At 42.3% G+C, this 18,018-nt stretch overlaps 1 protein-coding gene across 1 annotated transcript in view; it reads left to right on the top strand.

The window, feature by feature from the left end:
- Window positions 1-18,018, top strand: part of LOC124796340 — a 415,424-nt gene that overhangs the window by 43,822 nt on the left and 353,584 nt on the right. The window lies entirely within an intron of this gene.

Genomic DNA, 18,018 nt, shown 5'->3' with positions numbered 1-18,018 from the left:
ATTTATCGTCCACGTTTCACTTCCATACATGGCTACACTCCATACAAACACTTTCAGAAACGACTTCCTGACACTTAAATCTACACTCGATGTTAACAAATTTTTCTTCTTCAGAAACGCTTTCCCTCCCATTGCCAGTCTAGATTTTATATCCTCTCTACTTCGACCATCATCAGTTATTTTGCTCCCCAAATAGCAAAACTCCTTTACTACTTTAAGTGTCTCATTTCCTAATCTAATTTCCTCAGCATCACCCGACTTAATTCGACTACATCCCATTATCCTAGCTATGCTTTTGTTGATGTTCATCTTATACCCTCCCTTCAAGACACTGTCCATTCGTTTCAACTGCTCTTCCAAGTCCTTTGCTGTCTCTGACAGAATTACAATGCCATCGGCGAACCTCAAAGTTTTTGTTTCATCTTCATGCATTGTAATTCCTACTCCGAACTTTTCTTTTGTTTCCTTTATTGCTTGCTCAATATACAGATTGAGTAACATCGGGGATAGGCTACAACCCTGTGTCACTCCCTTCCCAACCACTGCTTCCCTTTCATACCCCTCAACTCTTATAACTGCCATCTGCTTTCTGTACAAATTGTAAATAGCCTTTCGCTCCCTGTATTTTACCCTGCCACCTTCAGAATTTGAAAGAGAGTATTCCAATCAACATTATCAAAACCTTTCTCTAAGTCTACAAATGCTAGAAACGTAGGTTTGCCTTTCCTTAATCTTTCTTCTAAGATAAGTCGTAGGGTCCGTATTGCCTCACGTGTTCCAACATGTCTACGGAATCCAAACTGATCTTCTACCAGTTTTTCCATTCGTCTGTAAAGAATTCGCGTTAGTATTTTGCAGCTGTGACTTATTAAACTGATAGTTCGGTAACTTTCACATCTGTCAACACCTGCTTTGGGAACATGATGTACACAAATGACTGAAAATGGTCTCCAAGAAGCCGAACATAACCACTCCCATCAATGATCGGGTCAGTTGGACCAGAGGAACCAGTCCATTCCATGTAAACAAAGCCCACACTATTATAGAGCCAATAATGTTCCTGATATACATCAATGACTTTCCCAGTAGTGTTATTCATGGTGAAAAAATTCTCGTCGCTGATGACAGCAATTTTGTAGTCACTGAGAAAACAAGAGAACTCCTTACCGAGAAAGCAAATGAAGCTCTCAAGGAAGCTTATGATTGGTAATAAGCAATAAAGTGACACTGAACATAAAGAAAATTATTGCCATGAATTTCAGTTTGAAGAGTAAAAATGGCGATGTTAAATTAGATGTAGATGGTACCTCTATAGGCAGTGTAAGAAATGCAAAATTTCTAGGAATGAATATAGATTCTCAGTTGAAGTTGTGTGAACACACAAAGGTACTTGCATATAGGATGTCATCAGCATGTTATGCCCTTAGAATCCTATCATCGGTGTGTAAAATGCTGTGTCTTTTAATTACTTAATATTCATATGTACACTCAATTCTTAGCTATAGCATTCTCTTTTGGGGAACAAATACACAAAATATGAACACAGTTTTCAAACTCCAGAAATGAGCCATAAGAATAATAACCAAAAATACTAGTCGAACTCATTGTAAAGATCTGTTCAAAACAATGGGGATTTTAACTGTTCCATGTGAATACATTTACCAGTGGGTTGTACACATCAAAAATAACATTGGTAATTACTGCATAAACAGCTCTGTCCATGACCATGCAACAAGAGATAGACTCAACTTACATTTACCAAGAAAAATTAAACATAAAACTCAAAACAGCATTTTCTACAATGGAATAAAACTGTACAATAAGTTACCAAAACAGATTAAAGAAATTGCAAAAATAGATTTATTTAAAAAGGCAGCTAAAAAGTACCTGTTATGCAATACATTTTATACATTGAAGGATTACTTAACTAAAACAGAGTAGAGGTTTGATAAAAAAAAATGCTATACAAATAAATAACAATAATGATGATTATGAAATATCCAACATTCCACATAACACCTACGTGTTTTTCCTTCGTTTTTACTTTCTAGAAATTCTTACCCTCAAGCTATACGTAGGACAATACTAATACCTCTTCCTCTTTCTGAGCACAACATCCCACTCATTATGGAGGGATGCTGACTCAGTTTTTCAGGATAGCAAATGGGAAGCTGCGGTACAGAAAATGGTCCAGAGATCACCTGTGTGTGTGTGTGTGTGTGTGTGTGTGTGAAGTGGTATGAAACAATGTGTGTATAGTGTGTGCAGTGACTGATAGTGAGATATGACTGAACAGTGTGGCATTACATTATTTAATAAGTTATTGGTAAAAAAAGTATTGTATACCAGGTGTAAATCTAATGATTTATCTAATGAAATATACGTGTATACGAATTAGCTTATTTTAAATTGATCTAAATTTGTAAATACTTTGACATGTCCTATACCCTTGTAAACGAGATCTACGCATGAATAAAGCTACTACTACATCAACAGCTTACACAGTGCCTTCTTACCAACTTGGGTCCATGTCTTCGTAGGTCTGCGCCACACTCGAGGCCTACCATCAGCTCTTATAAACTGAAATCGAGACTCATCTGACCACGCTAGGGTTTTACAGTCGTCTGTTGTCCAATGAATATTGTCACGAACTCAGGGGAGGCGCTTCAAAGGTACTCTCGTCGTTCGCCTGCTGCTGTACCTCATTAACTCTAGATTTCACCGCACTGTTCTAACGCATACGTTCGTCGTACGTCCCACATTGATTTCTGTAGTTATTTCAAGGGATGTTGCTTTTCTGTTAACAGTACGCAAATTCCACTGCTCTCGATCGTTAAGTGAAGGCTATCGGCCACTGCGTTGTCCGTGGCGAAGCCTGAAATGTGTTTTTCTCGGATCTTGTGTTTTTCTCGGATCTTGGAATGCTGAATTCCCAAAAGATTTTCGATGTGGAATGTCCCATGCATCTAGCTCCATCTACCATTCCGATTTCAAATGCTCGTCGTGCAGTAATAATTACGTCGGATACTTTTTCACTTGAAAGACCTGAGTACAAGTGACAGCTCCGCTAATGCGCTGCACTTCTAAATCGTGTGTGCGCGATACTACCGCCATCTGTATATGTGCACTTCGCTATCCCACGAATTTTGTCAGCTCAGTATATATGGAACTTATCGATGTGAATCGTTTGTTTCGATCGAACTTCAGACGGCTGGGGAGGTTTTCAGGATTTAATTCTACCAGCCCCACTACATTAAAAGAGAGTTCGTGTTGTGTCCAACGCCAGTAGTTGAGTACCGAGCATGGGAGCGCACCAGTTCAGGACACCGATATCTGGGAGGACCTTAGTTCACATCCCCGTCTGCCAATCCAAATTTAGGTTTTCGGTGACTTCCCTCAGTCGCGTAAGACAAATGACTAGGAGGGTCCTCTGAAAAGGTTGTGGCCGATATCCTTCACCAACCACGACCTCATGGGGCCTTAAGCCTAAATAATTTCCCCTACTTCTAATAGGATTTATTATCTTACTCAGATTTTAAACTTAGTTTCGCTAATCATAAAGGAAAGGCATTCTGTTTTCTATTTTGTGTTCATCGCCAACATTTATTTCTTACATTAATAGGCAAAAAAGAGTGTAGATGTGTAAGTGACCGTTAATTTTTATTTTACTGCGACCACACTCGTTTCATATTTTTATGCTGCAGTCTTATAGGTGGCAACTGATTTAACACAAACCACGAAAACAGTTTATTGTGGAACTTACTTTAATCCTACCTGGGCATTTTGGTAACTATTCTATGTGGTAATGAGATTGTTATACTATTTGTTGTGGCGTAGGTTAACAGCCATGCCACTCGGAAGTAGCCGAAAGGCACGCGTTAACTCACGCAGGCTAGAGATAGGTCTGAAACAGGATACGTAATGAATGCTATAAAGAAAAGTACGTAGCTGCTGGAATACTTAGCTTTAATCCATCCTTGTTGTACATCGCTATTGACGATACAAGTGAGACTCTGTAGATTCAGGCAATAAACTACTAATGGCGCCTTGCTAGGTCGTAGCCATTGACTTAGCTGAAGGCTATTCTATCTGCTCTGCAAATGAGCGAGGCTTCGTCAGTGTGCATCGCTAGCTACGTCGTCCGTACAACTGGGGCGAGTGCTAGTCCGTCTCTCGAGACCTGCCGTATGGTGGCGCTCGGTCTGCGATCACTAACAGTGGCGACACGCGGGTCCGACATGTACTAATGGACCGCGGCCGATTTAAAGCTACCACCTAGCAAGTGTGGTGTCTGGCGGTGACACCACACTATTCACCTTGAGAACATACACTGCATAATTACGTTTATCAGATATACTGCAGCGCCAAAGAAACTGGTATTGGCATGCGTATTCAAATACAGAAATAAGTAAACAGACAGAATACGGCGCTGCGGACGGCAACGCCTATATAAGGCAACAACTGTCTGGCGCAGTCGTTAGATCGGTTACTGCTGCTGCAATGGTAGGTTATCAAGATTTAAGTGAGTTTGAACGTGATGTTATAGTCGCCTCACGAGCGATGGGACACAGCATACCCGAGGTAGGGATGAAGTGGAGATTTTCCCGTACGACCATTTCACGAGTGTTCCGTGAATATCAGGAATCCGGTAAAACATCAAATCTCCGACATCTCTGCGGCCGGAAAAAGATACTGCAAGAATGGGACCAACGACGACTGAAGGGAATCGTCGAACATGACTGAAGTCCAACCCTTCCACAATTTGCTGCACATTTCAATGCTGGGCCATTAACAAGTGTCAGCATGCGAACCATTGGACGAAATATCATCGATATGGGATTTCGGAGCCGGAGGCCCACTCGTGTACCCTTCATGACTGCACGACACAAAGCTTTAGGCTTCGCGTGGTCCCGTCAACAGCGACATTGGACTGTTGATCATTGGAAACATGCTGCGGGGTCGAACGAGCCTCGTTTGAAATTGTATCGAGTGGAAGGACCTGTACGGGTATGGAAACAAACTCATGAATCCGTGGAACCTGCATGTCAGCAGGGTGTTGTTAAGAAAGGTATTTCGTAAATACATTACTCAACAATGGTTAGTATTCCATTAGCTCCCCAGAAACTGCAGCCTCTATGTCCTGCAGTCACAGCTGCCCGTTACGCATTTTCGTTGGTGGTCTACAGGACAACATCTGGAGATTCTATCTGCATCTACAGTAGCACTTGGGTAAACTACTGCTTGCTCTCTTCACGTCTGTACATATACAAGCACACTAGAAGTTTGTGAGCATTAACATTCCTATTTTACTTATCATGGGCGCCACTGATATTATGATCATAATCCTTTTGCATTCTCTTGTCATTTCCTGTACTGATATGTCTGTGATACGTTTCGCCGCCTGATAGTAGTAAGGTGCTCAGCGAAAATAAAATAATGTGCGGAGGAATATAAGGCGTTTCAGTCCGGAATAGCGCGACTGCTACGGTCGCAGGTTCGAATACTGCCTCGGCCATGGATGTGTGTGATGTCTTTATGTTAGGTTTAAGTAGTTCTAAGTTCTAGGGGACTGATGACCCCCGATGTTAAGTGCTCAGAGCCATCTGAACCACTAGCAAAATCATTTATTTATTTTCCTCAGACGTCGGTTTTTAATTCGCAAAATCACGTAATACTTGTTCGTACCCAAAACTTACTCAAGCACAGGAATCCATGTAACACTGCGCACGGCTCAACAATACTAGATTTATTGTAGGTTTAATCACAGTAGGTCTCCTAATGTTCGGTAGTAAACTGTACTGATACTGTGATGAAAGTTGGTCACAGTGTCAGTAACGTGGCTGCAGGATTCACATTTAGTGTTGATTTTGGGCAAATTGTTTGACGTTGAGCTGAGGCTCCTTGACGACTCGTATGCCCTTAGTATACGTTGATTACTACAGCCACCATCATATGACTGGCAATTCATCGTCGTGTAGCTGTAGACCTCCTGGCGGAAAATAGCGCTTACAGTGTGTACGATAATGGATAGCAAGTTATCAACAATGATACCAAAGAGGTCAACAGCTTGCATGGCGCCTTTGTTGTGTTTGTAGATCTCAACAGAACTGAAAACTAACATTCTGGCCATGTTTACGTAGCGTTGTACAGTTATAGAGCGGTCTTCGCCCTGCAAGACGTAATATACTATATACTAACACAAAGATGTAACAAGACTTCATTCGACTGGACAGGCATCTCTTGTTAGTTCAGAGGTCGGAGAAGGAAAGGGTATACCATCTCTATTACGATCACAAAGTTAAAACCTTATTGAGTTCAAACTAATCTTCGAGTTGACGATAATACTACCTTTGTGGCATAATCACTCTTGTCGCCCCTGTACTGGAATCATTAATGTTGATGTAGTACGTGCGTGCCGCGCGCTTCGGAACCCTAACTACCTTAATGTACTGTAAACAGTGTGTTCAATAATATTTCTCGCTTTCACAGTAATGTATTTAATAGCGCCACAGATAACCACCTCTTCTGTTTGACGCTGCGGGAAAACCTTCAGCGCCCTTTGGTGGTTCATGGATGTCCAACACCATGACGACTACTTGTTTCCTTGTCATTTAAACATGTTTCATGTTAACACTGTTGATTGCACTCGCATTTTCCACGAATTTGACTAAAAGCATGATACTTCTTGCAGTCAAACTAGCCATCGAGTGCAGTTCACTTTGTAATGTATAATGAGGGGTAAAATTGCTCATCTCTTTAGCAGTCTGTATCGTCGGTATCAGTGGTTGCGATCTTGTTAATGTCTATGTGGTGTCACCGCCAGACACCACACTTGCTAGGTGGTAGCTTAAATCGGCCGCGGTCCATTTAGTACATGTCGGACCCGCGTGTCGCCACTGTGTGATCACAGACCGAGCGCCACCACAAGGCAGGTCTCGAGATACGGAGTAGCACTCGCCCCAGTTGTACGACGACTTTGCTAGCGACTACACTGACGAAGCCTTCTCTCATTTGCCGAGAGACAGTTAGAATAGCCTTCAGCTAAGTCCATGGCTACGACCTAGCAAGGCGCCATTAACCGTATCTAAAGATAGTCTTATCTGTATTATCAAGAGCGATGTACCACAAGGACGATATAAAGTTAAGTATTCGAGGAGCTGCATACTTTTCTTATTAGCATTCACTCCTTACCCTGTTCCAGAATTCACGCCCGTCTGCGTTAGATAGCGTGCATTTAGGCCGCCTCTATCTACAAGGTGTTGGCACATTTACCAACACATCAGTCTACCTACTTTTTTTTTGTTTTTTGCTCATCATTCTACTGACTGGTTTGATGCGGCCCGCCACGAATTCCTTTCCTGTGCTAACCTCTTCATCTCAGAGCAGCACTTGCAACCTACGTCCTCAATTATTTGCTGGACGTATTCCAATCTCTGTCTTCCTCTACAGTTTTTGTCCCCTACAGCTCCCTCTAGTACCATGGAAGTCATTTCCTCATGTCTTAGCAGATGTCCTATCATCCTGTCCCTTCTCCTTATCAGTGTTTTCCACATATTCCTTTCCTCTCCGATTCTGCGTAGAACCTCCTCATTCCTTACCTTATCAGTCCACCTAATTTTCAACACTCGTCTATAGCACCACATCTCAAATGCTTCGATTCTCTTCTGTACCGGTTTTCCCACAGTCCATGTTTCACTACCATACAATGCTGTACTCCAGACGTACATCCTCAGAAATTTCTTCCTCAAATTAACGCCGGTATTTCATATTAGTAGACTTGTCTTGGCCAGAAATGCCTTTTTTGCCATAGCGAGTCTGCTTTTGATGTCCTCCTTGCTCCGTCCGTCATTGGTTATTTTACTGCCTAGGTAGCAGAATTCCTTAACTTCATTGACTTCGTGACCATCAATCCTGATGTTAAGTTTCTCGCTGTTCTCATTTCTACTACTTCTCATTACCTTCGTCTTTCTCCGATTTACTCTCAAACCATACTGTGTACTCATTAGAGTGTTCATTCCGTTCAGCAGATCATTTAATTCTACTTCACTTTCACTCAGGATAGCAATGTCATCAGCGAATCGTATCATTGATATCCTTTAACCTTGTATTTTAATTCCACTCCTGAACCTTTCTTTTATTTCCATCATTGCTTCCTCGATGTACAGATTGAACTGTAGGGGCGAAAGGCTACAGCCTTGTCTTACACCCTTCTTAATACGAGCACTTCGTTCTTGATCGTCCACTCTTATTATTCCCTCTTGGTTGTTGTACATATTGTATATGACCCGTCTCTCCCTATAGCTTACCCCTACTTTTTTCAGAATTTCGAACAGCATGCACCATTTTATATTATCGGACGCTTTTTCCAGGTCGACAAATCCTATGAAAGTGTCTTGATTTTTCTTTAGCCTTGCTTCCATTATTAGCCGTAACGTCAGAATTGCCTCTCTCGTCCCTTTACTTTTCCTAATGCCAAACTGATCGTCACCTAGCGCATTCTCAATTTTCTTTTCCATTCTTCTGTATATTATTCTTGTAAGCAGCTTCGATGCATGAGCTGTTAAGCTGATTGTGCGATAATTCTCGCACTTGTCAGCTCTTGCCGTCTTCGGAATTGTGTGGATGATGCTTTTCCGAAAGTCAGATGGTATATCGCCAGACTCATATATTCTACACACCAACGTGAATAGTCGTTTTGTTACCACTTCCCCCAATGATTTTAGAAATTCTGATGCAATGTTATCTATCCCTTCTGCCTTATTTGACCGTAAGTCCTCCAAAGCTGTTTTAAATTCCGATTCTACGTAATACTGGATCCCCCATCTCTTCTAAATCGACTCCTGTTTCTTCTTCTATCACATCAGACAAATCTTCACCCTCATAGAGGCTTTCAATGAATTCTTTCCACCTATCTTCTCTCTCCTCTGCATTTAACAGTGGAATTACCGTTGCACTCTTAATGTTACCACCGTTGCTTTTAATGTCACCAAAGGTTGTTTTGACTTTCCTGTATGCTGAGTCTGTCCTTCCGACAATCATATCTTTTTCGATGTCTTCACATTTTTCCTGCAGCCATTTCGTCTTAGCTTCCCTGCACTTCCTATTTATTTCATTCCTCAGCGACTTGTATTTCTGTATTCCCGATTTTCCCGGAACATGTTTGTACTTCCTCCTTTCATTAATCAACTGAAGTATTTCTTCTGTTACCCATGATTTCTTCGCAGCTACCTTCTTTGTACCTATGTTTTCCTTCCCAACTTCTGTGATGGCCCTTTTTAGAGATGTCCATTCCTCTTCAACTGTACTGCCTACTGCGCTATTCCTTATTGCTGTATCTATAGCGATAGAGAACTTCAAACGTATCTCGTCATTCCTTAGTACTTCCGTATCCCACTTCTTTGCGTATTGATTCTTCCCGACTAATTTCTTGAACTTCAGCCTACTCTTCGTCACTACTATATTGTGATCTGAGTCTATATCTGCTCCTGGGTACGCCTTACAGTCCAGTATCTGATTTCGGAATCTCTGTCTGACCATGATGTAATCTAATTGAAATCTTCCCGTATCACCCGGCCTTTTCCAAGTATACCTCCTCCTCTTGTGATTCTTGAACAGGGTATTCGCTATTACTAGCTGAAACTTGTTACAGAACTCAGTTAGTCTTTCTTCTCTTTCATTCCTTGTCCCAAGCCCATATTCTCCTGTAACCTTTTCTTCTACTCCTTCCCCTACAACTGCATTCCAGTCGCCCATGACTATTACATTTTCGTCCCCCTTAACATACTGCATTACCCTTTCAATATCCTCATACACTTCCTCTATCTGTTCATCTTCAGCTTGCGACGTCGGCAACTATCGTTGTCGGTGTTGGTCTGCTGTCGATTCTGATTAGAACAACCCGGTCACTGAACTGTTCACAGTAACACACCCTCTGCCCTACCTTCCTATTCATAACGAATCCTACACCTGTTATACCATTTTCTGCTGCTGTTGATGTTACCCGATGCTCATCTGACCAGAAATCCTTGTCTTCCTTCCACTTCACTTCACTGACCCCTACTGTATCTAGATTGAGCCTTTGCATTTCCCTTTTCAGATTTTCTAGTTTCCCTACCACGTTCAAGTTTCTGACATTCCACGCCCCGACTCGTAGGACGTTATCCTTTCGTTGATTATTCAATCTTTTTCTCATGGTAACCTCCCCCTTGGCAGTCCCCTCCCGGAGATCCGAATGGGGGACTATTCCGGAATCTTTTGCCAATGGAGAGATCATCATGACACTTCTTCAATTACAGGCCACATGTCCTGTGGATACACGTTACGTGTCTTTAATGCAGTGGTTTCCATTGCCTGCTGCATCCTCATGTCGTTGATCATTGCTGATTCTTCCGCCTTTAGGGGCAATTTCCCACCCCTAGGACAAGAGAGTGCCCTGAACCTCTATCCGCTCCTCCGCCCTCTTTGACAAGGTCGTTGGCAGAATGAGGCTGACTTCTTATGCCGGAAGTCTTCGGCCGCCAACGCTGATTATTTATTAAAATTTAGGCAGTAGCTGGGATCGAACCCGGGACCGAAGACGGCTACCTACTAGAATTCTATTTATTAAATAACAGGCCAATCGAAGGAAATCTAAAATGGGGGTTTCGCAAGCAGTTGGAACCAATTCGTTTGAAAATTTCGTCACTGTGTCGACAGGACGGTAATTTAACTCCCGTTGGAATCTTAAATGATGGGAGTCTAGTTGCAATGAAATTGTGCCCATATTTCTCGTGTAATGTCTAAATCAGTTTACAGTAATGTGAAGATTACTCTTGGAACAAGGTAACGACGTATGCTCTACAGCACTGTTTGGACTAGGTGAACAGCCATTCTATTTCCGGCTCTGTGTGCATTTTCAGTGTAGTTTACATCTAAATCACTATTGCCAAAGCCACCATACAGTGTGTGGCAAAGACTGCATAATGTATCATGTCAATATCATAACTTCCTCTATTTTGTCTGCTATGAAATTGTTTCTTATACGTCTCACAGTTCTGATTTTCTTCTACGCTACTTCAGCTCAGCGTCTCATAGTGCCATACTGCAATTCCGAAGGTCCTGGAACTCTTGGGATATTCTCTACCACGTGTCGGTTTTTTCATTTCTAGAGATGAATGTATGAAAAAGTTAAGTTGCACCGCGTTTCGGAATTGACATTATGGTCCTGACTGGACTGATGCTCCCTACCATAACTTCCTCTCCTGTACCAAGATCTCCATCTTAGAACAGTACTTGCGCCATTTGTTGAATACATTCCAACCTCTGTCTTTAACAACAGTTTTTATCCTCTATAGTTCCTTCCAGTGCCACAGAAGTTATTCCCTGATATTTTTACACATTTCCTGTCATTCTGTGCCATTTTGCTCCATACATTCCGTCTCCCGAAATTTATACAGAGAACCTCTACAAATCTGATAAGTTCGACTAATTTCCAATATTATTTAGTTTGCAAAGTAATATTTCAAAGCTAGATAAGAAATGTAAGGACTATGGTATGAAGATTAGCATCACCAAAACGAAAGTAATGTCAGTGGGAAAGAGATATAAACGGATTGAGTGCCAAATAGGAGGAACAAAGTTAGAACAGGTGGACAGTTTCAAGTACTTAGGATGCATATTCTCACAGGATGGCAACATAGTGAAAGAACTGGAAGCGAGGTGTAGCAAACACAAAGCTAATGCAGTGAGCGCTCAGCTACGATCTACTCTCTTCTGCAAGAAGGAAGTCAGTACCAAGACTAAGTTATCTGTGCACCGTTCAATCTTTCGACCAACTTTGTTGTATGGGAGCGAAAGCTGGGTGCATTCAGGTTACCTTATCACTAAGGTTGATGTTACGGATATGAAAGTAGCTAGGATGATTGCAGGTACTAGTAGATGGGAACAATGGCAAAAGGGCGTCCACAATGTGGAAATCAAAGAAAAACTGGGAATGAACTCTATAGATGTAGCAGTCAGGGCGAACAAGCTTAGATGGTGGGGTCATGTTACACGCATGGGAGAAGCAAGGTTACCCAAGAGACTCATGGGTTCAGCAGTAGAGTGTAGGAAGAGTCGGGGTAGACCAAGGAGAAGGTACCTGGATTCGGTTAAGAATGATTTTGCAGTAATAGGCTTAACATCAGAAGAGGCACCAATGTTAGCACTGAATAGAGGATCATGGAGGAATTTTATAAGGGGGACTATGCTCCAGACTGAACGCTGAAAGGCACAATCAGTCATAAATGATGATGATGATTTAGTGTACCACATCTCGAAAGCTTCAATCCTCCCCTGTTCACTGGATGCCACATTTAAAGTTCCTAGTACCTAGCAATATTAAACTGCCCATCGGTATCATTTATTTTCCACCGACCGACGTATAGCAGAAAAGGGAAGTGTATGTTGTTTCATAAACCTGTCGACACTCCGCTGATACTACAGAGTTAAACTGTTTCATCTACCACGGAGAGTCCCTCTCGTGGGTCCGTGACACTTGCAGCTTTCAAACTAAGCGCAAAATAACTTTGGTTGGATACTCGGATCATCCAGTGTAGCACAGAACACTTTTTTGCATCATACTTTTATTTAGACTTACGTCTAGTGTTGAAGGTAGTTCAGTATTGATGAATAATCACAATATACACGGAATTGGCATCATTACATAACTAAAACGATTTACAATATCCTTCGCCTAACTTTACTGAACAATTTAGCTAACACTTTCGCTATTGCATGAAGCTTCGGAATTGAAGCCGGTTGACGTCGAATTATTGTCGCGATATTTTGACGGACAGCCATCCTGAGATGAGTGTTTTGCATTGGGGATTAAGAGTTCACATTCCTATATTTGTTGGGGTCTAGCTGCCACAACCTGTCACAAACTACGGTCGTCGTTTGAATGTTGGTGCACCGGGCACGTATGTCTGATCGAGACAGCCTTGCAAGGAAACCCATAGTTTGTGCTCAGAGATAATGGACATTCTCCACAACAGATCAGGGCATCTTTAAGGAAGAAGAAACGTGACGACCCCCAAGATCAAGAGGAGAAGGAGCGGTTGAAGTCCAGGTCATTCCTCACGTTTGTCGACAATATGTCGTCGAAATTGGGCAAAATATTAAGAAAACATCAAGTCAAAGTAATCTTCCACCCATCTACAAAGACGTGTGCTGTTCTCGATTCGGCAAAGGTCGGCCTGAGATTGTGGAAGGCTGGACTCTAGAGAATACCTTGTCAGTGCGGCAAAGCCTTCATTGGTCAGACAACGCGCACAGTGCGTGGAAGTTGCGTTGAACGTTACCGCCACACTCGCGTTTCGCAGCTCAGAAAGTCAGCCATAGCCGAGTATTGTATCTTCACAGGACATTCCATGGATTGCTCTGCCATTGAAATCTTGACCTCGACGAGATACTTCTGGGATTCGGTTGTTAAGGAACGGGGCTATATACGTTTGATGAAAGATCGCATAAATCGTGATGGCAGCTTTCATTTGGATAAGGCGTGGGACACGGTGATTTCATTAATATCTTCGGAAAGAAAACATTTAATGACTAATGCCATGTCCAATGAAAGTTAATTTTTCTAAAATGACATCTGAATTTTAACTTCGCTGCCCGCATTCCGACTTAGAGCGCGTATGTAGTACTATCATTAGGTATGCGCCCCCGCGCCATATATGGAGCGCGAAATTCGACAGAGGTTGCTCATGTAGCTGTCTTTACGCGCCATTTTCCTGTTTAAAGTTTGTGATGTGACCTAACAATCTCAGTCATTGTAATTATGTTTTCAAGTTTGTATGTTAGCGCCTAAGTGTGTATTGTCTCCTGTCTGAAGAGCAGGTTGAGTGTACCGCTGCCAGCCCCCCTCCCCCCCCCCCCCAACCCCCTGCCCATGTGGGCAAGAAAGGATGAAATCACAATAAAGAAAAAGAAACCTAGCAATCGTCAGTGTAAAACCTCATTTGAAAATGGCAGTCTGGTTGTGAACTGCTACATCATGGCAGGAAGTTATCGGCTGCAACCCCGAAACTTAATGGAACATTGTTTAAGCCGAGAAAATTTCAAGAACTGTAATATTTTCACTACTTTTCTAGAAGTTGATACCTTTGCAGCCCATCTCTCCACTGCCTTGGCATCGATATGGTCATAACTTCGAACTTCGTGCCTCTTCGTAGCTCTCGTGGGTGATCGGTTTGAAACTAACTCTTCATTTTTTTTTGGTTAAACACTAACCAACAGAATTTTACCTGACAAAGACAACTAAAACTAAACCTATTTATTTATTACCCACAATATACAACCACAACGCAGTCTGACTTACAATAATTAATACAAAAGAATAGCCCTGAATTGCAAGAAATCCTAACAATAATACAAATAAAAAAAATGAAAATAAAGGAACATGAAACTACCTCCAGCTCTGTTAATTGCCTAAACTCACTTTAATCACGAATCTCAATAGTGGAAACTCCAATCTTTTTCATAAATCATCTACCTCAGAGAAAATCTTAATAACACGAACTACAGCAATTACAGCACGCATCAAGACACAGTCAACAAAATAAAAAGATTCTGAAAACTATAGACTCTAACTACTAAGAGGCATACGGTTAGCAAAAAAAAAATTTTTTGTTTCGAGCAATACCCTCAGACTTCAAAAAGAATATAATGATTCCAATCCCAAAGAAAGCAGGTGTTGACGGACGTGAAAATTACCGAACTATCAGTCTAATAAGTCACAGCTGCAAAATACTAACGCGAATTCTTTACAGACGAATGGAAAAACTGGTGGAAGCCGACCTCGGCGAAGATCAGTTTGGATTCCGCAGAAATGTTGGAACACGTGAGGCAATACTGACCCTACGACGTATCTTAGAAAATAGATTAAGGAAAGGCAAACCTACATCTCTAGCATTTGTTAGACTTAGAGAAAGCTTTTGACAATGTTGACTGGAATACTCTCTTTCAAATTCTAAAGGTGGCAGGGGTAAAATACAGGGAGCGAAAGGCTATTTACAATTTGTACAGAAAGCAGATGGCAGTTATAAGAGTCGAGGGGCATGAAAGCGAAGCAGCGGTTGGGAAGGGAGTGAGACAGGGTTGTAGCCTGTCCCCGATGTTATTCAATCTGCATATTGAGCAAGCAGTAAAGGAAACAAAAGAAAATTTCGGAGTAGGTATTAAAGTCCATGGAGAAGAAATAAAAACGTTGAGGTTCGCCGATGACATTGTAATTCTGTCAGAGACAACAAAGGACTTGGAAGAACAGTTGAACGGAATGGACAGTGTCTTGAAAGGAGGATATAAGATGAACATCAACAACAGCAAAATAGGATAATGGAATGTAGTCGAATTAAGTCGGGTGATACTGAGGGAATTAGATTAGGAAATGAGACACGTAAAGTAGTAAAGGAGTTCTGCTATTTGGGGAGCAAAATAACTGATGATGGTCGAAGTAGAGAGGATATAAAATGTAGACTGGCAATGGCAAGGAAAGCGTTTCTGAAGAAGAGAAATTTGTTAACATCGAGTATTTGTATGGAGTGTAGCCATGTATGGAAGTGAAACATGGACGATAAATAGTTTGTACAAGAAGAAAATAGAAGCTTTCGAAATGTGATGCTACAGAAGAATGCTGAAGATTAGATGGGTAGATCACATAACTAATGAGGAGGTATTGAATAGGATTGGGGAGAAGAGGAGTTTGTGGCACAACTTGACAAGGAGAAGGGACCGGTTGGTAGGACATATTCTGAGGCATCAAGGGATCACAAATTTAGCATTGGAGGGCAGCGTGGAGGGTAAAAATCGTAGAGGAAGACCAAGAGATGAATACACTAAGCAGATTCAGAAGGATGTAGGTTGCAGTAAGTACCGGGAGGTGAAGAAGCTTGCACAGGGTAGAGTAGCATGGAGAGCTGCATCAAACCAGTCTCAGGACTGAAGACAACAACAACATCATAACAGTCAGTTTCAAGAGGCAAAAACAAGCAATAATTATTGTGCCAGGCAAATTCATTTTCCCACGAAGCCGCTCCGATTCCGATGAAGTACGACTTTAAAGTGTCTGACCATCTGAGCCTCCTGTAACGGTTTGTTGAACGTTCCCGTCGCACTACTTCGCTGAAGTGGTGATTCTTTAGAACAATCTTCTCTTTTCGTGGAGCTGATAAAGTCTCCGCGGTCACGGTGACTAATTAAGTTGTGCAGTAAGCAGATGTATTTTACTATTTTCTCTGCTTTGTTTGAGTTGCTACACATTCTGCGATTAAACCCCACTCGGCAGTCATAATACCGAAGACGCATTACACGTATCTTCCAGCCCTCGCTAGCCTGTAGTTAAAAACTTGCTCTTCATATAAGACAGGTAACTGGGAGTAAGGTTTCATGAGGTAAGTTTTCAAAGGGTATATGTCGCCTCCATAACAAATGGCATATCTTGTATAATGTAGTCACACGTTTTTATATTCAAAAAGTGGTTATCCTTGAATTTTATCTGAGTAGTTTCTTAAAGATTGACAGATTTTAAAAAACACAACTGCAGATTCTATCTTCATGAAACTCGCGTATCAAAAACGTTTTCCCTCTGTTTAGGAGACCGTCCTTTTACTGCAGACGTCGTCCTCAGAATGACTCGTGGTGCTTACAAAACGCAGCTGAACTGCGATCAGATCTTGCGTTGAATGAAACCAATATAGGCGTGACGGACCACATCGCTTCACATAGTCGTTGAACATCGGATCGCGAGAAAGCCGGATCCAATGTAGGTGTAGTCTGATGAACAAGAAAACGGAAAGTGGCAGAAACACAGCGGACAGTTAGGCTCCATTAGCTCCGCTGTCAAAGTAAACACTAACGGCGGACTCCTCCAACGCGTACCAAAATATGTCGTTGTCGCTGAAGCAAAGCCACCGGGCGAGCATCTGTGTAAACGGCCGGTCGGCCGACGTTATTACCTCGGCGATAAATCGCAGGCCAGCGCTCCCGGGGGCAGCAATTACATTCCATTAGCGGCGGCGACTTCGTCTCCGCCGCGCGGTGCGACAATTTCCCGGCCACGCAGGGATTTTCATGGGTCGCTAATTTCGGCTCGCCTCGCGCCCGGGGAAGAAGGGAAAGGGATTTGAGGAGAACGGAGAGGAAAACAGGCAAAAAAAAAGAGGAGACGGGCTCGAAAAAAGTACGGGGTTTATTACGGGATGTAGAATAAAACTCGTTTCGTAGGAAGTGGCTCATAAGGATTTCCTACGCGACGTCGGCCGGCGGGGCATTCGTTTTGCGGAACGGCCGCCCTAAGCGACCTAACTGCTACTTTGTGCGCGCCGGCTAAACAAGGAAATAACTTCTTTCCATGCGTCGCGAGTGCTGTTATTACGAGACACCGCGGTCGTGCGTGTGCTGATTTACTCGGGACAGCGAATTCTTCTCGCCAGTGCCGCGGTTTGCGAGCGCCGTACTGGAGGAGATGGAGTAACCAGGACAAACGTCCATTCTTCATTTGTTAAGCTCAGCCTTTAATTTCAGACGGTACTCTGCTGACGGACACTTCCCAATCCCATTTTTCAGTCTTAGTTAAAGTTCATTTCAAGCTGTTCATGCTTCGAATGCTTCAGTTGTGATCACAAGATATTATCCATTCATATTTTTCATATTTTTATCTTTTTGTCAAGAGGTGATTTATACGGTCCACCTCCAATTAACAGATCAGTGGATCACGGAAGACCAATGCCTCCCAAGACCTTTCTTTTTCCTTGCTAGCACAATCTGAACTAATCAGCCAGCCTAATTATGCCAGTTCATTAGCTGCTGGCAGTGAAGTAGTGACTTCTATTACGAAAACACACGTTAATGACCGGAGCCCATGCAATGCCACGAAACTGGCTCACGGCAGATAATTTTCGAATGGTCAGTGGACATCGCTAATCGCATAAACCTGGTCGAGGAATTACATATATTTTGGCGATTAGTAAGGAAGATATAAGTTTTAACGTCCTGTCAACA

This window comes from Schistocerca piceifrons, chromosome 4 (assembly GCF_021461385.2).
Source record: "Schistocerca piceifrons isolate TAMUIC-IGC-003096 chromosome 4, iqSchPice1.1, whole genome shotgun sequence".
NCBI lineage: Eukaryota > Metazoa > Arthropoda > Insecta > Orthoptera > Acrididae > Schistocerca > Schistocerca piceifrons.
Note: the sequence above shows the minus strand (reverse complement) of the source record. Positions and strands in the feature narration are given on the sequence as shown.